At 47.8% G+C, this 23093-nt stretch overlaps 1 protein-coding gene across 1 annotated transcript in view; it reads left to right on the forward strand.

Moving 5' to 3' along the window:
- Window positions 1–5872: 5872 nt before the first annotated feature.
- The window catches only part of SOX13 (SRY-box transcription factor 13), a 40846-nt gene continuing 23625 nt past the window's right edge, over window positions 5873–23093 (forward strand). The window contains exon 1 of the mRNA XM_065403870.1: window positions 5873–5926. The gene's annotated coding sequence lies outside the window, so the exon portion shown is untranslated. The remainder of the gene's footprint in view (window positions 5927–23093) is intronic.

A 23093-nucleotide genomic window follows, 5' to 3' on the forward strand; every position in this document is an offset into this window, starting at 1 on the left:
GGGAGGGAGCATTGGGAAGTTTTTGGGAAACTGCCATGGTGGGTGAGGCCATAGGTTGCAGGCAGTTTCTGCGGGTGTGGAGCATTTATTACGGGCATGCTGCAATGGGATGCCAGAGTTTCTCTTTTGTTAGAATAATAGAGAGCTGTGCTCTATTATTGTACCTTGCTTTGATGGCAGGAAAGAGAGATCCCTTGGGGCGAGAGGTTTGTACATGAGCGTGCCTTAAGGCCTTGTCTATCTACCAGCAGAAGTATACCCCTATAATTCTACTGATGTAGTTACAGTGCTATTGGGCTGGGCTGTTGATGGAGGATAACAATTTGGACCTTTAACTAGAACCTTTCTGGTGCGGATCTCAAACTGCTTCATGGACAATTTAGTCTCTCAGCTCCCCCTGTAAATAACACGCTGATTTTACAGGGGTAAACTGAGGCACGCTGAAGGGAAGCAACTTGCCCGTGGCCGCGCTGGAAGCTTGTGACAGGACTGAGACTAGAATCCAGGTCTCCTGGGTGCCAGTCCTATGTCTTTAACCACAAGCCCAGGCCCTTTCTTGACTGTATATAAGCTCTGGAGGAGACACTGAAATGATTCTTATGGCTAGAACAGGCAAGAACGCAGTATCTTGCCTTTTATAAAGTATTACAAGAGCACTGTGGGCTCAGCGGGGTGGAGTGGGCAATAAACACAGACTGGTCTACAAAAATACAGCCATGTCTGCTGGTCACACTTAAAGCAGTGTGTGTGTGTATCCGTCCGTCCGTCCCTTGAGGGTATGCTGGTGCTTCTCCTCCCGGGCCAGAGAGGGGTGTGTTTTGGGGAAGGGGGAACCCTAGAGTGATTGATTGGTAGGGACAATATGGCGTGTGATAGTGTGAGGCCATTAAAGGTTTACAGCCTCCTTGACAACTGGTGCTGGCTTTTTGTTTTGTTTTGTTACCTAGAAAATCCTTGAGCTAGGAGGGAGGGAAGGGTAGGCGTTTTCTCCCCAGCTCTTGATCTGCAGTGCTGGGATAAAGCTCTCCCCTCCCCAGGGCAAGAGAGCGCTCTACAGCTACAGCAGCCTGGCTAAAGCAAGAGGGAAAGAAACCTAGACACAGGCATTGATTCTTCAGTCTATTGCTGACTCTCAGTGTGTAACTGAAATGGACGCACAGTGTGAGGTTGGAGCAGGAGGGGATGTCTCAATGCTCTGAGCCTTGGGTTTTACATACCTCCCAGCCCTGGAAGGGCAGACCCCCATTGACTCCAGTAGGCTTTGGATCAGGCCCTTGGGGCCAGCTGAAGAAGCGCTCAACACCCATGGTTTGGGCCAGATTTTCAGTAGAGCACTACACCCCGTGTGCTGAGCTCTCCTGATAACCCAGCTCCGGGTGAGCTCGCCCTGGTCCTCATTTACAGCGCGAAGCCTCGGGAAAGCCTGTGATGCCCTATGCCAAGCTGCAACGACCTAGTCGATGGGGCTGACCCCTCTTGTGGAGCTTTCAGAGTGCAGCTCTCCTGCTGTGGCCCCGATCCCTCGGGGGTCCCAGCTCCGTGTTCTGAGCCCCTCTCTCAGGCTGGGCCATGCAGAGAACAGCGGGCGGCTTGGCAGCTGGGCGGCATTATGGCTCTAGCGGCCAAGTGCGAATTTGTCAGGCCGGTGTTAAATGCCTTCACTTGCTCTCATCCTCCCTGCTCCGCCCTGATTCCCTGCCCTCCCCCAAATAAACAACTGGTGTAAACGTGTGTGTGTGTGTGTGTGTGGCAACTGTGCCTGCCCTCGGACTCCGCTGAGCCGGTCCCCAGGCGCATGCCAGGCCGAGGCAGGTGTAGGCAGGGGCTGCCAAAGCTCTTGGCTCAGGAGAACATGCTGCAGCACACGGGGATAAATAAGGACACACCGGGAGAATGGGGTGGCAGAAGGAACAGGTGCTTCAGGAGCCGGAGAGACACAAAGAGCCTCTTGTCTGGTGGCCAGAAGTGGAGAACAAAGCAAACGCTTCTCCCTGAGCTGGGGGACGGGCTGCTTGGAGCGGCTGCTTCCTCACTTGAAAGTCTCTGCTTCTTTAGTGTTGCGCAGTAAATGAAACTAAACATCCTGGTCCCCCCAACCTCCGAGGGCACTTTCCCAATTACCACTGGCAAGAGGGGGCCCAGCCGGAGCAGGGATAAGGATTAAGGGTCCTTTCTCAGCCGGGGCACTTGCTGCAGCTCCATTGAAGTGAACAGAGCTATGCGGATATGCACCAGCAGAAGAGCTGGCCTTCTTGAAATGAGTGGCAAAACGCCACACTAACTTCTATGGGGCCAGGATTTCACCCTAGGTGTTCTTTAGCTCCTCTGATGCAAGGGGGAAGGGGCTGTGTCTTAAGTGTGAATCTGCAAGATCCATGCCTGGGACAATGCTAGCATCACTGCTCCTTAAAACCCCAACACCTTTGGGTCTTTGTTACGTGCTCAGATGCTTAAGTGACACCTCGGGGCTAACAAAAGACCCTTCCCCCTCTTTCCCCATCTTCACCATGAGAGACAGTGTGAAAGTGAACGGATTCCCGCTGGGTCCAGTGCTTGCAGGGGATGGACAGGAGGCAGGGGGCCTCAGTGGGAGTTTCCTTTGGAACCATGAAAGCAAATGCCAAGAATACATTTAAAAAATGAAGGCAGAAGGGAGTGAGCTCTAAAGGGGTGAAATGCAGTGTTGATGTTATCCAGGTCCGGATCCTTGTCATGCTTTGGTGAAGAGGAACATTTTTGCTGTGGCTTTAGCAGGCCTAGAAGGGATGGTGGCATGTTCTCCCCTCCTGATGTGAGATGCTCTGTTTAGAGCATCCTTGGATGGATGTGGCTGTGTCGCTGTTGCAGTGGAGCTGTAATATGTTCCTTCGCTAGGATGCACAGAGCACTAGGCTCCTTTGAAAATGTTGGCTAAAGAGGGTTAGGCTCCCAACTCCCTCTGAAATTCAGTTCCTTAGCTCTCAGCCTGGCCATGCTCTCCATGTGGATGGCTGCTCGGGTGTGGAATGCCGTGGTCCACTTGAATAATTCTCCGGAGCTACCGTCCGGCTCCTTCACGTGACGGTGGCAGGGAATGATGGAATGGTTCATAAAAACACTAAATATGACTTAATTGTTTGTAGAACAGCAGCAAGCACAACCTGCTAGGCACTGTACGCACCCCTACGATAGCACAGTCCCTGCCTCAAAGAGCTTCCAATCTCGGAAGCTGGCAAGCAGAACTCTGCCCCTGGAGGTGATGTGGCTAGATCAGGTGCGTGGGGGGGGGGGGGGGTGAAGCTGGGGTGTCAACACTGGCTGGTAGATGCCTGTCAAGTTTGTAGGCAATAGCACAGACTGAGTTTGGTCTCTTGACCATTTTAAAATGAGATTTGAGTCTGAAGGGACTTGTTTAAGCTTTTGGGCATAGGAGCAGTGAAAGTGAGGTAGGGAGAGAGCACAGCCAGTGAGCATGGGCAGCTTCTGTGCAAGCCTCCCGAATACAGGGTTGGAGTCCACGTTTATTGTGGCTCATTTTTCCCCATTTCAGCTCACTTTACAAGTAAGAAGGTGGTTTTTTCCAAGTACAAACCCTGGAAGAGTAACTGGGGATCTGAGAGTTAAGCTGGGTTCTTTCATTCTCCTAAATCAGCAGCAGCAATAACAATTGTGTGGGCCAAATACTCCCAACAGTTAATCCTGCCCAACCTCTACATCCGCAGATTAGGCCCCCAGTGACACCTGTGTGACCCCACCAGAGTCAGTCTGGGGGACTCAGCTAATTATCTTGAATGGTGTTACAATGGTAAATGAAAGCAGGGCGTAGTGCTGCAATTGGAACTTTGGTAACTATCCTGTTAAAGCAAGAGAAGGAACACTCCAGCTTGCCCTCTGTTAGCTGCGTTGGCTCTACAGGGCTAGCAGGAATAAAGCATAGTGAAAAGGTGTTTATTTTTTGGATTGTCACTTGCTCTGGCTCTGATTCTGCATGAACGGACAGATCTGTTCTGTAGGACGGTGCCATCTTTAGACACGTTTTTCTGAGTACAACTGCGCTTAAAGCCAGTGAGTCTGGGAACTTTTGCAATAAATGCCAGGGGATCTCTGATAGCTACAAGTGGTAAGAAGTTGGTATTAAGTCTCAGTGGAAAGACGGCATATCCTGCCGTACAGTGACCCACTAACACAACCTTGGGACATTGGTTCAATACTGAACTGAAGGGAAGAGGGCCACCTACTGAGCCATCAGCACGAGGGGCCTGATTCTCCACTCTTACCCCAGTATAAATCAGGAGTAACTCCACTGCAGTGAATGGATTTACACTCGTAACTGAGAGAGGTTTCAGGCGTAGTGTTTTCTTTGGAAGCCTTTGGCAGGCTTCATTTCCTTGAGAAAAGTTGAAGATTTTAACAGCAAATTGCCAAGCCACTCCTGTCACACCAGCTAAAATCTGTCGTTAAAATGTCACAGACCCACAGCAGCTGGGCCGCAGCATTATATCCTCCAAACTGAATTTGTGCACAGCCATCTCAGAACGGTGGCATTTTCTGCTTACGGCAACTGTCGAGGATGAACTTGGCTTTCAGGGTCTCTGTCTCGCTGCTTGTGGGTAAGCTGTCTAACACTCTGCTTTTTGAATTGCAGTTTGGGAATGTTTCCAGAGCCCTTTAAACCTTCCAAGGTGCTTTGCAAACCTGGGTACTTCTGGGGACAGCAGTGGTCCGAGTGCCGTAAGGTAGGAAAAGGTGGAAGAGCATGCAGACAAATTCTCAGACGTAGCCCCTGGTTTAGGTGCCCAACTTGTGAAACCTTGGGTCTAGTTTTCAGAGGGTGCTCAGCTCTTGGAATCCGGTTCAAGGCGTAGGAAGTTGGGTACTCAACAAATGGAGGTGTCAAAAAAATCAGTGGCCACTTCTGAAAAGAGTGGTCTTCCTGTCACATGAAATGGAAGCCGTGAAGTGTTGTGAAAAGGCTACGAGGAGGTTGATGATGGAGGTCACCAACTGACTTAGTGTGGTCTCAGCTATTGTCTTGCTGATTCATGTTTGCTAACATTGCTACCCACCACTGTGTGCGTCTAAATTGTCCAAGAGGCTCTACCTCTGCTCAAGAGGTAGAACCAGGCATGGAAGAGGAGGTGAGGTGCAGGGCTGGGGTAGTGCACTGGCAAGAAAGGGTATGAGCTTGTGTTCAGGAAGCTTGCACAGAAGTTACCCATGTTCAGTGGCTGTACTTTCACCGTACCTCACTTTCACCAGTCCTATGCCCAAACGCTTAAACAAGGAAAGAACAACAGAACCTTCTCTGGAGGAGAGCACTCCCCTTGAATATGACTGATCGTTGTCAATTGGTCTTGTAAGTTATATATGGGGGGCCTGGCACTGCACTCTAGATACCAGTTTAACTCCACAGAGGAGAATCAAGCCCACTGTCTCCTGCAGTAGAGCAAGGTTGACACGGGAGTGTTGACAGAGTCCCATAGTGCACATGTCTCAGCAGTGCCTACCCCACAAACCACAGCAGCACAGGCTGCCTTTATGCTGTGAGGAAAGTGTTCTGCCAGAGAGGTGGTGCCTACTCTTTGTGGCTGCTGAAATGGCACTAGGTGTCAGGTGTTGTTCTACTGAGACCTCTCTCTGAGGTTCTCTGATGCCAGCAGCAGCAAGGAAGGAGCAAGGCTGTTTAAAGTGGTTTAAGAAGGGGATGTACAGTCTAACACGAGCTAACAGGAGGAAATTAAGAAAAAGAAAATTTGGGGTGCCTATCCTAATAGTGAAATCTGTTGTATTGATAATAGATGTGTAGCACCTTTCATCTGAGCTTCGTTAAGGCCAGATCCGAGCTGGTGTCGCTCAGTGTAGAGTAATTCCATCAACTTCAGTGGAGCTATGCAGACTTTCAACAGTTATGGATCTCATCCTTAGAACTTCACAACACCCCAGTGAGGTAGGTGAATGATATCCCCTTTGGGAAAATGAGTCACAGAGAGGGGAAGTGACTGGCCCAGGGTCATGCAACAGATTAGGGGCAAAGCCGGGAATAGAACCCAGAACTGCTGTCTCTGAGTTTGCTTCAACCACTGGCCCACGATGACTTTCTATGGAAAGTCTTCCAGTAGAAATGGTGGAAGGCTCATTGCATGAGACACTTCAAAACTAGACTGGACACGAATAGCCTTGGAAACACTCCTGCCTTGGCTTTATGGTCTGAGTGATTTTCTAGGTCTCTTCCAGTGATAATTTCTGCAATAGATTCAGGTCATTTTAGAGCGGAACTGAAATAGCAACAGTGTTTGGTTTATAGCTGTGCTGCAAGCTTCACCTGATGTGGTGTCCCACGCAGCTGACTACTTGCAAAAAAAGCAATTAGAAATAGCTACCCCTCTCTGTACCTTTCTGTCCTTAAAGGTATGTGGGAAGAGATGACAATCTACCCGAGATTAGTCTCTTTCCTCCAGTGCCCAGGGGAGGAGAAGGGTCTGATATCTCGGCCCCTTTTTCAGATAGGAAAGTATTGTTTATGAACCGCTCGAGTCAAACAAGAACCTCGGTTTGTCTGGAAATGCTGAGTGTGTAGAATTGCGCACACAAAAAAATACCAAGATTGTGCTTTTAGATAAGTCTGAGGGCTGCTTTCGGGTGGGGGTACAGGAAACAGTTGACGAAAACAAGGGTGGGCAATAATAGCTTTCAGTCTCCCGTTCTGCGCCTTCGTCACAGCGTGTTTCATTGTCAGAAGCCATTCACCTTTCCGGACCTTGCCGCAACTGTTAGGTAAGTTGTTTTTGTTTGTTGTTTGTCTTTTTTTCCTTCCGGCGGCCCTGACCCACTTCAGTTCTGTGGGATGCATATGGTATTGTTCGGTGGTTTTTTTTATTTCTTTCTTATAGATGATCAGCCAACTGTAAATTGATTAAACTTTCTGAGTGATGATGCCAGGTGAAAATGTTGGCAGAATTGCAGCTGGGGGAATATATAGGGAGGGAGAATTTTAAGTACATGTTAGTTTTGGGGAAGCTCAAAGGCCAGATGATGATCCCCAGCTGGCGTAAGCTGCAATCTTTAAGGCAGGGAATGTCATTTCCTGTGTGTATGTACAGTGCCTAGCACAATGGACTCTGCCTTGGCTGAGATTCCAAGTGCTACTGCAATATAAATATTCAGCAATAATTAGAGCTAGGGAATTTTTTTTCAATCTAACCATTTTTTGACCCAAAAAAGGATTTTTTTTCAAAACCCCCAAAATGGTGCGGATTTTTTTTTTTAACAAAAACTTCGACAGAGAAAAAAGAAAGCTGTGTTGCTGGCTATGTATTTTCAGTTTTCCCCTCTCCTCTTCTTTTTCCTTGTAATTCCCCCGCGCGCACACATTTTCCTGTTTTGCATTGAGGCTGGGAATGGGACCAGGAGAAGGACGGACTTAGCGACGTGGGTTTTGAAAATTTAAAAATGCGGTTTTTTCCATGAAAACATCAAATTTTTCCACACAAACTTTCAAGAACACTAACTCCCTCCCCACAAAAAACCAAACCATTTCTGAACAGGTCTAGTTATAATCATTGACGGGAAGGGAGCTACGCCAGTTCACACAAGCTGAGCATCTGTTCCAAGGCTTTGAAAAGAATGAGGGGCTGGGAGAGAGAATTTTACAATTACACAGGTAGAATAGATTATTCATCTATCCGTTCACGTTTTAGATTGCATTATTTACTTCAATTTTTAAATATCTTCTCATTTAATAATTCCTCCTTCCTCTCAATTTTCCCCTCTCCACTTCCCAAGATTTTTCAGCTACGTTTGATCATGACCCTCTTTCCTTTCTGTAATTTTTTCATCATGGGGTGGGGAGAAAAAGACAGACTCTAGAGCTAATTCCCCGATTAGCTCTTTAGCACAGGGCTTGGCAATCCGTCTAGAATTCATCCATAGCATTTTGGGGTTTTCAATTGACAATTCTTTTTGGAAGAGCATACCTAGATTTGGTGCATTCTTCCCCTTCCCCCTCGAAGATTTATGGTGTTTCCGCTAAATACAGCTAACACCGTGTCCCTAAAAACTAATGGAATCTGCGCTAATTAAAGGTTAGCTTTACTATATGGCAAGGTCACACTTATAATAAAGGGTTAATAAACAATTAATAGGTATTATAAACATGTTACAGACATGGGTAGTAAGTGTTACAGCTGGTTATATCAGTTGCGGGTATTACAGATAGTTACAATCCATAGCTATAAGCAAACCATTAATCTGTTGGATGCTAGCAACTGAATAACCATATATTAAAACATCCTTATTCACGTACTAACTCTGCATAGATGTACCCTTAATATAAAGAGTTATCTCTTGCCATTATGTAACAAGAAGTTGTAAATTTTTTACATAGCCTTCTCTTGGTAAAACATCTCTGGACATTTACTAAATCCAAAGTTGTCACTTGACCGATTTGAGTGACGTCTTAAGTTCTTGTCGTTACGAAGGCATCTTCATGGCCAAAAGAAACAAGCTGATTGTTTAATCATAAAGCTAGGAGTTGGAAAAGACCAATTAGGTCACCTCACTATATGTAGAGTCAGCACAAGGCTGTTCCTTGTGGTGTATTCCTCAGGGCATTGTCCAATTTTCAATGAGGAGCTTCATCACTTTCCTCATGAGATCATTCCACAGCTGAATAAATCTCAGTGTCAGGGAGCTTTGCCTGATGTTAAGCCTAAATTTTCCTCTTCTTAAAACCGGTCCATCACTCAGTCCCAGTAAAGGAAAGTCTGGGTCCTACCCCTTAAGTCAGTGGAGCTGCGCCAGTTTACACCAGTTGAGGGATCTGGCCTGTGGGTGGATTTGCTTGAATTCTTCAGACAGATTTTATAAAAACATTGCACAAGTGTGACACCAAAAATAGCTTGCTTTTTGTTTGTTGTCTTATGGCTCTTTTGTACAGGGAAACCTCTTGCAGCAAAGTCATTCTTGGCTACACAGGGAAGTTAGTGCGAAATAGCTAGGGTGTGAATTTAAAGCACAGTAGATATTCCTCACCACCCTCCATGTGGATGATTTTATTCTGTGCTGAGGGCTTGATTACACAGTCACTCAGGAAAATTAATCCGAATTAAATAGAGATGTGAATTTAAAGTGGATTCGTTAAACTGCATTTAAACTCCTGTGTGGGTGCTCTCAGGGCCGGCTCCAGGCACCAGCCCAGCAAGCAGGTGCTTGGGGCGGCCAAGGGGCGGGGGTGGCACATCGGGCTGTTCGGCGGCAATTCGGCGGCGGGTCCCTCTCGGAGGGAAGCACCTGCCGCCGAATTCCTGCCGAAGAAGAAAGCGGCATGGTGGAGCTGCGCTGGAGTGCCGCCGATTGCGATTGCGACTTTTTTCCCCCCCCCCGCCGCTTGGGGCGGCAAAAACCCTGGAGCCGGTCCTGGGTGCTCTTATTCGGCATTGAAGTGACCTTAATTCGGTTTAGCTTAATTCATTTTTGAAATGAATTAAACATTCCTGAGGTTCCCTGTGTAGACAAGCCCTAAGTCTAAGCAGGGGCTTCCATCTTTAAGTAGCATCGCAGTTTCTGTATTGCCAACACCGAACATTCAAAAATCATGAGATTGGCTTAAACCTTGTGAGATTTTTAAAAATAATAAATAATGGGCTCGTCTTATTGGCCTTCTGTTTTTTTCAGCCTTTATGTCAAACTTGCTTCATGTTTTCTAGCTTTTCTCTGTAACTACAAGGGCTAGAAACTTATTTAAAAAAAAAAAAAAAAAAAGCTGAGATTCTTATGCAATGCCTTGATTCCAGCAGCTGGGGCTTTGAGGAAAAACACTGAAAATTGCAAGACTTGCGATAAAATTGAAAGAGTTGCCGACACCGCAGTCACTAGATCTGAGTTCTGTGTAACTGGATCCCAATGTAAGTGAAATTCACATGCTTTACAATCCAAGATACCTTGGCAGTACACGGATTGTAAAACAGTCACATGTGCTGTGTCAAGGTCTGCTTTTACTGCAATGAAAATCTGCGTGGAGATGTTGGCTTTGGAAAGAATCTTGATTGTTACCACCACCTAGGACCCCAATACGTCGTCCTGCTGAATGCTGGTAAAGAGCACATGGAGTGTAAAATGGATTCTGGTTTGCATAGGCCAGCAATCTCCTCATTTAGGGTCCAATCTGTAACATGCTGAGGGTGAAATCCCAGCCCCGTTGAAATCAGTGACAAAACTCCCATTGACTTGAATGGGGCCAGGACGTCGCCCTATACATGCTGGGTGCCCTCCATTGCCACTGGAAGTAGTTTCACGCTGCAGGAGGCGCTCAGCACTGGGGCTGCTTGAAAATGGCAGATATTTCCCTTGAAAAACGTGGGACGCAACGGAAAAAAATTTGGTTCGTTCAAAATGTTTTCGAGGATTTTTTTTGGAGAAATGACATTTTTTGCTTTGTTGTAACTTTCAGTTTTGGGTTTTTTTTCTCCCCTTCTCGGTGGGGGGAAAAGGGAGAGGGGGAAAGTTGCAAAGAATGAAATGCAACACCACTTTTTCAAGTTGAAACAGAACAAAAATGTTCAAATTGAATCATTTGTTGAAAATTGGGGGGGAAAATATGTTCACAAAAATGTTAATTTCCTTCAAAGTTTTACAACAAAACAATGCTTTTTGCCAAAAAAAAATCATTTCCTTTTCACTGAAAATTTTTTGTCAATTTTTTTTTCAATCCGATCTTAGCACCTTCATGGAACCAGGCTTCTAAATTGGTAAATGGTGGCTTTCCAGAGGTGAAAGCAGGTAGATAGCATATGAAGGAAAAATGCCATTTATTCTAATTTTTCTTTGTTTAAACCCTAGTTTGTGGAATTTGTGTCCTGAAAAAGAACCTTAAATGAGCTTGAAATGGGTTGTGTGAGTCCACAGGTTACTGTCATTGGAAGTTTTTAAGAATAGGTTAGACAAATATCAGTCACAGATGGTCTAGGGTGTACTTAATCCTGTCTCAATGTAGGCGGATGGAGTAGATGACCTCTTGAGGTCCCTTCCAACTCTGAATTTCTGTGATTTCTGTGTTTCCCACCCTTCTCTTTATTTACTATTTTCTTTGTATTAAAAAAAATAGGACTCATCTTTTTACTGAAGAAGGAATAGATTCAGTGTCACATAGACAGGTGCACAGCGGGTTGAAAAATGGTATTTCCCACAAACAAACAAAAAAAAAAGCAGAATTTTTCGATGAAATGAGTGAACGTGAAAATTTTGTTTCAAACTGAAAATTTTCCTATCGACTCAAATTGGAAATGTGAGGGTTGCCCCATCTGTTCTTTCCCTTTTCTCCTTCTCCCTCCACCCCCGGCTCAGTGTAGGAAGTGGAAAGGAAATTAAATAGACAAGGTGGGTTAGGTAATAACTTTTATTGGACCAACTTCTGTTGGCGGGAGAGACAAGCTTATTCCACATTGTACCACAGAGTTGGGGAGGAAAGGTGGGCGCAAACACTATTTGATGTTTGAATTTGGGTAGGTAGGAATGAGAGAAAATATTCCGCACACCTGTTTGAAAAATAGGACTTGCATATTCTAAGACATTAATTCTTCTCTTTAAGGGCCAGATTCTGCTGTATCACAATGGCATAAATCCAAGGGGAAAATCTTGAGCTGGTGTAAGCGATCTTAGCTCCGTGCAGCTATGACAATTTATACCATGGAACTGGGTGAATTTACAGCAGCTGAGGATCTGCCCAGGAGATTTCAGCGGAGTTAGTCTGGATTTACACTGGAGTAAGCAAGAGCAGTATTTGGCTCTAAATACGTAGTGATGCTGATGATGGTACAGAAAATGTCACTGAGAGTATGTCTGCCTCAAATACAAAACTGCTGTGTAGACGTTGGGGATCGGGCTGGATCCTGGGCTCCAAGACCCATCCCCATTGTGGGGTTTCAGAATCCGGACTCCAGCCCAAGTCCAAACATTGATGCTGCAATTTTTAGCCCCGCAAGCCCTAGTCAGCTGACCCGGGTCAGCCGGGGCCATGCCAAGTGGATCTTTTATTGCAGTGCAGACATATGCTAAAGCTTATTGGTCAGTCTTCCCCCAGCTCCTCCCAGCTCCTTTACCTCACATCTGTAGAAATCCCATAATTAATTTTTCTCCCTATCCTGCAAACACTTAATTTAACTTAGTGACTGACCTGATTTTTCCCCCTCCCCAGGTCTGCGGTATTGATTAAGTCCCACCTCTGAATTATTTAATTGTTTCAATGTTGGCTGTTCCTATTTTCCAGTGTTTCAGTCTTGGCCTCTGAATGGGTGGGGGAAACCGTGCTCTTTTCCAAAGTGCATTCGAACATGCCACTGACTAAGTGATGGAAACAACACCTCCTCCCCCTTGAGAAGAGGCCAAGGGACTATTCCTTCCCATCAACGTTTGTGACCCATTTCCTCCTCATTGGGAGGAAGTACGTGGGCAAATAGGGGAAACAGATCGACGCTGGGTGAATAAAGGGGTACACGGCAACGGACGAGAAATGCAGATTCCTCCCTAAGTGATTCTTAGAAAGGTTCATTAGAGAGGGAGGACGCCCCAGCGGGTAGGGTGCTCATGGAAGACTTTGAGAGACCGGGGTTGAGTTCTCTGCTCTACCACAGATTTCCTGTGTGACTGTGAGGAAGTCACTTAGTCTAACTGTGCCTTAGTTCCCCATCTATGAAAGGGGGATACCGGTAGTGCCTTTCCTTACAGCAGTGTCATGAGGCCCAATACACTGAAGACTGTAAGCCACTAATAGGGACCATGCAAGTACCTAGGACAGATAGGCTATTCCATAGTACGGCCACTTCTCAGGAGAGGGCAGGAATGGCAGGGGGGAAGGTCCCTGAATACAGTCAGTGCATCTTCCTTAGTCTGTTTTCCCTTGAGTCTCGGTGACATTTGCACTGAAGCAAAGCATGGCTGTTTCCATCTGACCCTGTCGGAAAGTTTTAGCAGGTGCATGGGGGTGGCTGAAAGGGGACTCGTTGCTAACACGTTTTGGTATGATTCTGTTTCACCGGACTGGACAGGGGAGCCTGTTGCATTCAGGGAGTGAGGCCAGGGGGATGGCTCAGGCTGGAAATATGCAGGCTCTCTGGAACCACGGGTTCAGATTCTGGCAGAGTTTCCCCTTCTTGGGGAGATAACTGGTGCTCCGTGCAGTTGGTGGAGGTTTGGGAAGAGACCTGTCTGTTCTGTATGGTCCTTCCCAAGAGTCAGGTCCCAGCCAAAACTGCTCTTCCTTCCCCTGCACGGGCTGCTGCACACAATCCTGTTCACACCGTTGGGGGAGTACACTCCCCCCCGCCCCCAGGCTGCTGCCTGTCATTGCTGCTGTATCCACTGGTGCTGGAGTGCTGAAGTCCTCAGGATATTCATGTGCTTGAAGTCAAGCATGCTGGATCGGGGCCCGAGTGCTCAGCCCCTGGCAGGATCAGGCCTATAGCTGTAAAGTAGTGTGGGATTTTTCAGGGTGGGAGGTTTTATGCAAAGAACAGCAGGTTTCCTAAGGCAGGTGCAGGCAGAGAGTTCCCTAAAGTGCCAGCTGAGAAGAGACATGGATGCAGATCCCGAGCTGTAGGTCTGCCTTAGGGGGTCTTTTGAACTAGGCAGCAGAACAACAAGTGGCTAATGTTGGAACTGGCAGTGAATATTTTCTCACTTGCCATTTTGGGGGGGGGCTGCCAAATTCTGATTTGCCCTGGGCACCATCTTGCCAAAGGCAGGGCCTAGCTGGCTGCGAAGACACAGTTGTCGCCATACGTGCTGGAACGCTACCATCGCTTCCCTACCTTCCTTCTTCCCGGTGCTGAATTTGCAGCATCTCCAGCAACCTCCTTACCTGGTGGCTTTTCATGAAAGCAGATGGGGTGGTTTTCCCTTCTGGATCACACAGGTGCCAGTGTAAGGTTTTAAATGCGAGGCGTCTGTGTGTGTTTTAAGGCTGACCGGTTCATTGCAGTGAAGAGTCCAGTTCCAGGTAAATAAATGCAAGAGGCTTCTATTGCTATAATACCCAGGGTTACGAAGATGATACGTGAGCATATGAGAGATTGAATCCGACACAGAGAATAAAAGCCCTACTCCTCCTACCAACAGTGGGTAGAGATTTTCCCTTCCAGTGGTGAAGGCCTGTGTTCTTGGAGTTGTAGGTTGGTTCTGTTCCTGATGTGTGTGGATTAGCTGGCACGTGTGGTCTGTGTGTCTACTGGTTTGTTACAGAATTGGTTTAGCATCTTTTTAAAGGTGGATGAGGGACTTCCATCCTGGGCGTGCAGGAAGGATGGGACTGTATGCTTTAATAGACTGTCTCCACAATATGGGAGTCCTCCAATGGGCAAAGCCTTGTTTGTAAATTGCCATGGATGCAAACCAAAGGCTGTGGCCAGTTGCCTGAAGTCCTTGTGTCTCATTGTCTGCGTTGTGAACTGGAGTGGGTCCAAAAAAAAAAATCTTTTGTGGATTTTTTTTGGTGAAATGTGTCCCCTTTTTTCCATTTCAAAATTTCACATTTCATTGACTGGCCCTACTGGAAATGCAACCCTGCTTCAGCAACAAATTCAGACTGCGTTATAACTCGGGGGTAGCCTTGCACCATGACCTGGCTAAGGAATTGTGCTCAGCTTTGCTGAGGTTTGACTTGTGGGAGAGGGGAAATGATTCCATGAGGTGGTTGCTACTTTGGGCCAAAATTTTGCAAAGCCAGCTGATGAGATTGCTGGGCTGTTGATCCTCAGTCTAAAGCTATTTTGGATGGGGTAGCCCCATGTCATCTTCTCAGCTGTCTCTGGTTACAGTTACCCATCTATGCACTGTTCCTGTTCTCTCCCCATCCAACTCCTGCCTTCCATCTTTGGATTACTGCAGTGACCCATGGAATGTGCTCTCCATTGTTTGGAGCTAACAAATGCTTCCCTAGATTCCAGTGACTGGCTGCAGACCAATGCTGGAGGCAGCTAGCTCTGTCTGCGCTCTGAGTGTGTGTTGTGAGAGACAGCAGCCTCTGCTCAGTCACAGATGGATGGCCACAGCCTGCTCTCTACAGAACACAGATCTGTCCAGTCTGCCACCTATGACTTTTCTCAGTACGGAGTCTCCTGTTGATTGGAAATTAACCCCCGAGCATGCTTAGTAGTGGTTGATGTATATTTCTGAATGGGCCTATCTATGTAATGTCCTACCAGGGTCCATAATTCAGTCTTACAAGGTCTCGGGTCTATAAAACACAGAACCCTGCTTGCTAAGTCTTTGAGGTCTCTGCTGTTTTCACCAAAGATTGTAATTTACTCTAACCTTGCTAGAGATATAAGTACCATACAGATAGATGGGCCTGTTCCAGGGAGTCTAAAATCAGAACTCAGAATTGCCAGTCCCAAGTGCTCAAAAATCAGGAGGTCACGCTCCCCGAAATCACGAGATTTATATAAACATCATGAGATTTAATATGTATATAAACTTTGGGTTCTTTTTATTTGCCTTCTGCTGTTGGAGAATTTCTCTGCAACCACATGGGCTAGAAACTTCCTTTTCCTTTAAATGAATGTAATCACATGACTCCGGCAGCTGGGGATCTAAGCAAAACATTGCAAGACTTGCAATAAAATGATGGGTACTTCTCCAGAGTCCGGGGATGTTATATCCCCTCTGTGGGTGTGAGGGATGGGTGTCAGAGGGAAGCTGTCTATTCTTTTGCTTATTAAGCTATGCTGGGTGGAAATGGTTGCAAAATGCCCTGAAAGGACATTCCAAGTCTAGCAGGAAAGCAATATGTTTGCCTGGCAGGATATGTGCTATTGTCTCCTCTTGTGGCCAGCAGGGATTCCTCGAGTTGTGTTTGGAAGAAGAAATGTATGTGTGTTCTTATTTTTTCCTCTCTCTCCCCTGTCTCGAGGGTGCATGTAGGCTGCAGCTTTTGCAGCGTGGAATGTGCAAAGACCGCTGGTATTTTACAGCCACCCCGTGGCGCTTAGTGTTAACTGTGCGGTGTGCAGATGGGGAGATGGGTGTTATGCAACACGGGAGGGTGAGGGAGACTGACACTTAGGTTTTCACTGCCTGTGGCGACTGCCGTCCTGGTCTTCCATGGTAGGAGTTGCTGCTGGAGGGAGGATCCTGCAGCTACTGCGTTTATAACCTGGTTGTCAGGATTGGGGGTGGGCTCATGTAGGGAGCTCACTAGGTACCCTGCTCAAATGCAGGAATATATTTGTATTTCTCTCTGCCTTGACACATGGTAGCAAAAGTACCTTGCAAAAGTCCCTCCTATGTGAGGGCCATGGTGCTTTGGCTGGGCTGTAGCAGGGACTGCGGGCAGGGTGTCCATGGGAGCAGTTCCCCAGCTGTGGAGTTTGCTCCTGGGGCTTTTTGATTTCCAAGGGCTCATCCTTGTGCCTGAGGGTTTCCCCAGCAGGGCCCTCTCTAGAGCTGTGATTTTCCCCAGTGCTCTGCTACACCAAACCAGGATTTCAGTTCTGGCTTGTCTCCAAGTGGAGGAGACTCTAGCTCTCTCAGGATGAACACTGCAGCTCTGGGAAGGATCTGATAGATGTATTTTCCATCAGGAACTGGCACTTCCAAGTTGAGTGGTTTCAGGAATCAGGGGTCATAGGGGTATCTAATCATTCGTCATTTTCAATGCAAACCTGGGCTGGATTTGACCCAGTGTCCAGAGGTGAGAAGTGCCTTTTCCCTATGCCAATGCCAATCCCCAGAGCCATCCGATTCCCTTTCGGCAGACGGCCGTTATGTATGGGGAACAATTGCTATCATCTGGAAAGGGCTTGGTGTTGTGCTTTATCCAGGAATGACTGACTGCCCTTCTCCTGAAAGTGTTGATGCATGGAGGAGCACTGGGCAAGACTAGGTAACTCTTTTGGTCCACTGGCTCTGGAGACTGCGGCCTTTCAGAGGAGAGTAAATAGAGAACAGAGCAGAGTGAAAGCATCCAGGGCCTGATGCGTGAGCCTGTTGAATTCTCAAGGGCTGGTCTAAAACCCAGTGGAGTCAAAGGTTGTGTCTACATGGCCCCTCAGTTTGGACTACAGGGGTTGAAACTAGGGTGACCAGATGTCCCGATTTTATAGGGACAGTCCCGATTTTTGGGTCTTTTTCTTATATAGGCTCCTATTACCCCCCACCCCCATCCCGATTTTTCACACTTGCTGTCTGGTCACCCTAGTTGAAACAGGACTACGTTAACGTGAACTAGGTACCTTTTAGGTCACACCAGCAGTGTCCACACGGGGCAGTTAAAGCACCGCACGTCAACTCACACTGTGGTTCACACCCCGTAGGCCGTGCGACGTCTACATGGCCCTGTTAGCCGCGTGGCTGGGCCATCTAGGTGTAGCCTTTGACTCCATTGGGTTTTGGGTCAGGCTCTTAAACCATTTTAATAAAGAACATGCTCTAAAGAGGATTCTCCCACCCAGCTCAGCTCCCCCCGCCCAGCTCTTGCTTTGAACTTTTTTTTGCCTTTTTTCTTTCTTTCTTTTTTTTTGGGGGGGGTATAATATTTTGCATGGTTAACCCCTTCCATCCGAGTCTCTTGAAGTGTGAATGACCAGCTTCTTTGCAGCGGTAGGTAAGTAGTATCCCTTTCATTTGATATCAGAACAACGTGGCTCCCTTTTGGGCACCTGAATAAGAAGACCTGTGCACACGGGATGCTGAACTCTTTTGAAAATCTGGCCCCGGTTGCGGGCGCTGAGTTGGCAGATTAGGCCCTGAGCTCTTTTAAAAACCAGGCTCCACGTGAGTTACCGAGGGGAGCTAGCATCACATGCCGACTCCCGGCCTTCACTGTTCCGAGGCTCTCCCCATCTTCGGCCGTTGCAAGAGCCCTTTCAAATCAAGTCCCCTTGGTGTAGGTTTAGCACCTAGTTGAGAGCACTACAGTTGCCAGAGAAGGGAGTTATTTTTAACCTCAAACAATACTGGAACCAGTTGGCATAGCAGAGTACTTACTTGTCCTCTCTTTCTGAGACACGGAGGGCTGGAATTGCCAGGGTAACAAATAGCTGTGATTGCCTCTAATTGGAGCCTTTTTATTGCTCATCCTGTGCTTTGGCTGTTTGAGAGGGTTTGCTTGGATGTGGCTTTCTTCCCCCTCCCAACTCCCCCCATTTTTTTTTTTAAAGCTGGGTTTCAAAAGGCCCAATTAGCCTCAATGAGCGTGGTGCATTCCCTTCTGAGTTAGCTGCAGAAACTCCTGTGCATGGTTGGGGAAGCTGGACATCGCTGGAATGTATTGTCCTGTCTCGGAGATAGTGTGTGTGCATGCGCCATTCTCTCCATGCACGCTGCAGCCAGAACCATGTTCGCTGCAGTAGGACTCGAACAAGCACTTGGGAGCATATCCTCTCTGCTGCAGGGAGCGGAAGGGCCCAACTGCTCTTAGATGCCTTGCTAGACTATGTCCTTCATTCCGTCCCACCCCATAGCACTTGATGCAGGTGCGTAGTTGCCTTGACTGACCTCTCCTCGAACACATGTGGTTTGGAAGCTCCTCAGATGTTTCTGCGTGTGCTGCCAAAGCACACAGCTTCTCCATGGAACATCCTCTTGGCAAGACCACGTCGGACCTACTGGGGCTGGACGCTCAAAGGCCCGTTTCTTTCATTGCCAGTTGTTTTTCCTGTGGGATAAATAATGGGAAACATTTGACCCATTTTACGAGTTAAGAGCAGCATTTGTCCCCATGGTTCGGTGCTGTTGTATTGCCACTGTGAGGCACTCCTTGGCCAGCACACGGGATCTGTTGCACTTGGAGACCCTCCAGTGGAAAGGTGCAATAGACATGGAAGTATCCACTGAAGTTCTTTTATTACATTGTCCCACCCAACCCTGCTTCTCTTCCTCCTCAACGGGTTTTATTTTATGTCACTTAGGGAGAGACAGCTTAACTCCCTGCAATCACAGGAAACATTGTGTGGGACACAGTCTCCCTGGTCTTATCACATGGTTCAGTGCCTCAGCTGAAGTGAGGCTGGAAATCACCCTCCAGTCTCTGCCTAGGTGTCTGGGGCAGAAATCTGGAGATTTCTATTCACCACGCTGGTTTCATCATGTGCCTGTGAACAGGAATAAGAGAGTCTTGTAGCCAGCACTAGTGTCAGCAGAGCATTTCACACCAGGCAATCAGCAAGAGTGTGTTTTACCCAGGGGATGAAGAAGAAGGGCAGCAATCATGCACCACCCTCTTTTCCCTGCTGGAACAAGAACATCCTGGGCCTACTTCTAACCAGGTCTGTGTGAGGCCCCGTCCTGTGTAGCTGAGCCAAGCCGGTCTTAATGCAAGCAAGTGAACATTTGCTGACCAGTAACTACAGAGAGAAACTCCATATATGGCCACAGAGTAGCTTTGGTGAAGGCCCTGGTCCCAGTGAAGTTTGCTACTCCCTGAATACAAGGCCTCCAAAAGTTCATGTGGTGCTAGTCCAGGGGTGGATATTGTTAACGAGTCTGCCCTGGCATTTTGAGCCATCCTGTTACAGAATAAACAGGAGAGATAGGATCAAGTTTTAGCCAGGAAGGGTGGCACAACCCAGGGGGAGAATTGCAGGATGTGCCATATAGAAATAATAATTCAGAAAGAAAAACCGCACAGCTACTGTTGGGAAATTTTATCACCATCCCAAGATCTTTCAGTCCTTGATCGTATGGAGCCAGCTCCTCAGCCTACTCCACTGACGTCAACGAGCATACGGGCCTGAAGGGGAGAAATTCCCTAGGGAGTCGACGCAGCGAGCCATTGGAGACAGGCAGTCGTTGGGGGTGTCTCCCAAAGCTCTCCCACCACGGGGTTGCTGAGATCATCTCTAGGAGGGCATGGCGCTGCCGTGCAAGTGAGGGCTGCATGAGCTGATGTGAAGCACCCGCTCTAGCCCTCTGCACGGAGCAGGGGTGAGTCACAAGGCCCAGCCGCGTGTCTGAGCTGACATGGGATTAAGTATGATCCTCACCATGCTAAGGAGGGGTTTAGCTGCACACTCCTCGCCTAGGCCTCCTCCCTGCAATGAGGCAGCCTGCTTATACCAGTGAAGGATCTGGCCCCATACATTGCTAGTGGATAAGGGAGGGAGGGATAGCTCAGTGGTTTGAGCATTGGGCTGTGAGTTCAATCCTTGAGGGGGCCTTTTAGGGAAATGGGGTAAAAATCTGTCTGGGGATTGGTCCTGCTTTGAGCGGGGGGTTGGACTAGATGATCTCCTGAGGTCCCTTCCAAACCTGATATTCTATGATTAAGTGTCCACATCACCCAAACAAACTCAGCCTTGGAACAGCTCTTGTTAGGATTCTCGGCAGGGTATCCAAGAACTACAGGCCCTGTAGACCAAACTCTCCTCTACCCATCAGAGGTCATTCCTCCTAGGCCAAGCACCAAAAAAGCCATGGTTCTGGACCTGCCATTGGGAGTGGAAGACTTCAGCCTTTCAGACTGGCATCTTTCCCTGATACTAAGTTCACTCCCCTCCCCACCACAAAAGAGGAATCATTAAAGGAGAAGATCTGTTACATGAAGACATTTTCCATGTGCCAAGCCAATTGTTCCTGTTCCCATTGTCTGCTGAACAGAAGAGCCTCTTGAGCAGAGTAGCTGAGACTGTTAGAAGAGGCCTGTTAGTGGAACAAGCCCTGTAACAAGATAACTGGGTTTCTTTTCTCTTTATTTTTTTTTTCCTGTTCGGCAAACTGTATAATAAAAATACAATGAGGCCCTTTTCAAACAGACACTTATCAAAGTAACAAGCCCATTTTAAGAGTAAACTTCCAGTGGCTCCGAAAGGTTAAGTACAATGGAAATCTGACCTGCTGGCGGAATGGAACTTTCCTTTTGTGTGCTCTTTAAAAATGAATACATTTTCACTGCGCCACAAACCGATTGTTCCTGGTTCCCCCATTGTCCAGGCGACAAGGCAGCCCTCTTACAGGGCTACATACCAGTGAGAAGGAGAGAGACCTGTGACAAGAACAGGCTAGTCTTTATCTCCCCTCTCCTCTGCACAATGGGGTTGTGCATGGAGCAGGGTTGCTGGGTTTTTTTTTTGTTTTTTGCAGTAATAAGAGCTAGAATGAGACCATGAATATTTTTTTTCCCCCTTGCTCAGTTAATTTCCATTCCTGATCTCTTGTGAATCCGCAGGGCAGGTCGCCTAGATGATCCCATCCCAGTTCTCTCAGGCTGACCTTTGTAGGTTAGTTAAGGGCTTCTGAAAATGAATTGTAGTCTGTGTGTGTGTGTGTGTGCACAGGAGAATCTTGTGGGGGTGGGGGGATCGATGCTGGATTGACAGCCCTGGGGGTGGAATCTCTTTCTCAGCCGGACTGCGGCATCATGGGCCCTGGCAAAGCAAGCATCCACTGCCAGTGCAGCTCCTGCCTGAGCCTAGGGGGCCCCCTCGGGAACTTCTCCAGGCTTGGGAAAGTTTCCACTTCTATCAGTCTAAGGTGCAAATGGCCTCCATTATCCAGGAATCTCAGTCTTTGGAGTATTTATCCTCATCCCCCCGGGCTATTATACCCACCCATGCTCCTGCTGGGGAACTGAGGCACAAGGAGACTACGTGACTTGCCCAAGGGCACAGGGCATGGAACCCAGCTCTCCCGAGTCCCAGCTTGGCCCCTTAACCAAAGACCCGTCCATCCTCCCGTGCAATGGGTGGCTTGCGGTTTAGCTGCAAGTGAACCCAAGAAGCACTACAGGGAACGTGATTGAGTCACAGGCTTCCATCAGTGCTGAGTGTGCCCGTGTGGTGTAGATCCGCCAGAGACTCAGCGGGGGTCATTAGTCTCAAAGAATATCGTTTTTTCCTGTGCGGCCTTCAGGATGTTGTCATCCGAGTTTCTTTCTCTAGCTAAAAGCCTAAAGAAGCAGGTCATGCACCGCACTAAATACCCTCTGATGGATGGACGGGGGCCTCGAGTTCTCACTGAAACACTCGCTTGCCCCATGCTAGGAGATACTGGCTTGGCACTTAGTGCCGATGTAAGGTAACCTGACTGGACCAGTGCATTGACCATGCATGAGCAGAAAGCAAGGAAACCCCAGAGTTTGGATTCCTTTACCATCCCTGGAATGCTCTCAGAGGCAGGGAGCGGTTAGGGTGTCTAGTGGTTAGAGTAGGGATGGCGAGTTGGACTCCTGGCTTTTATTCCCTCACCCTTGCTGTGTGAACTTGGGCAAGTTGCTTAAATGCCCACACTCCTCTGCCTTTGTTTTCCTATCTGTAAAACAGGACTAATAATAACCACAGCGTGGGAGGTGGACAGAGGATTTGAGGCTTAATTGACCTGCTCTGAGAGCCGAAGAAGAAAGGAGCTAACTAATAATGTGCATTTAAATTGTACCTTTCTCCTCAAGGACTCCAGAGTGTCACAGAGTGACAGCTCAGTTGGAATGAAGCCCCTTCTGGGGTAGAAACCAACAGATGCCCATTGTGCTGCACCACTGGGAGGTGGGGAGAATTTTCACCTGGAACACTGGGGCCAATCCCTACTCTCTCAGAAAATGCCATGGGATCTTTAATGGCCACCGATGAGCAAGTCTAACCTGAAAGACTCCATCCTAGTCAGTTGCAGGCAAGTCAACGTAGCTAACTTGGGGAAGGCTAAGAGCAAAGAGATGGTGTGGTCATGAGGAGTCTAGAGATTACCTGACCTGTGTAAGCCAACACCTGTGAACATGATCCAAAGTGGCTCAGACAGGTAGAGACCCTCCCTCATCAAGGATGGTCTAGATGGGGCTTACCAAAGGCTAAAATCCTCCTCCGTTGAGCTGTCCTCAGACACATTCATTTTTGCCATGGCTGAAGTCTAGCGAATGCAATTGATGTGTTTTATCACGGGTCCTTGTGTGGGGCACTTGATCAGTCTCCTGATCAGTCTCTCAGGACCTTCCTCTCCAACACACGGGGGATGAGTCTGTTCAGTCTCTGGGGATGGGATAGGGTAGGAGAGCTGTGGGGCCAGAGAGAAGCAGGACTGTGCTAGGGATGAGAATTAAAAGACGTAGGTCTCCGACTGGAGTTACTGTACAAGCCAAAAGGAAACCCAATAGCCTGGAAAGCGCAATGATTTGTTCAGAGAAGGGCAGGGAACTGAGA

This window comes from Emys orbicularis, chromosome 4, assembly GCF_028017835.1.
Source record: "Emys orbicularis isolate rEmyOrb1 chromosome 4, rEmyOrb1.hap1, whole genome shotgun sequence".
NCBI lineage: Eukaryota > Metazoa > Chordata > Testudines > Emydidae > Emys > Emys orbicularis.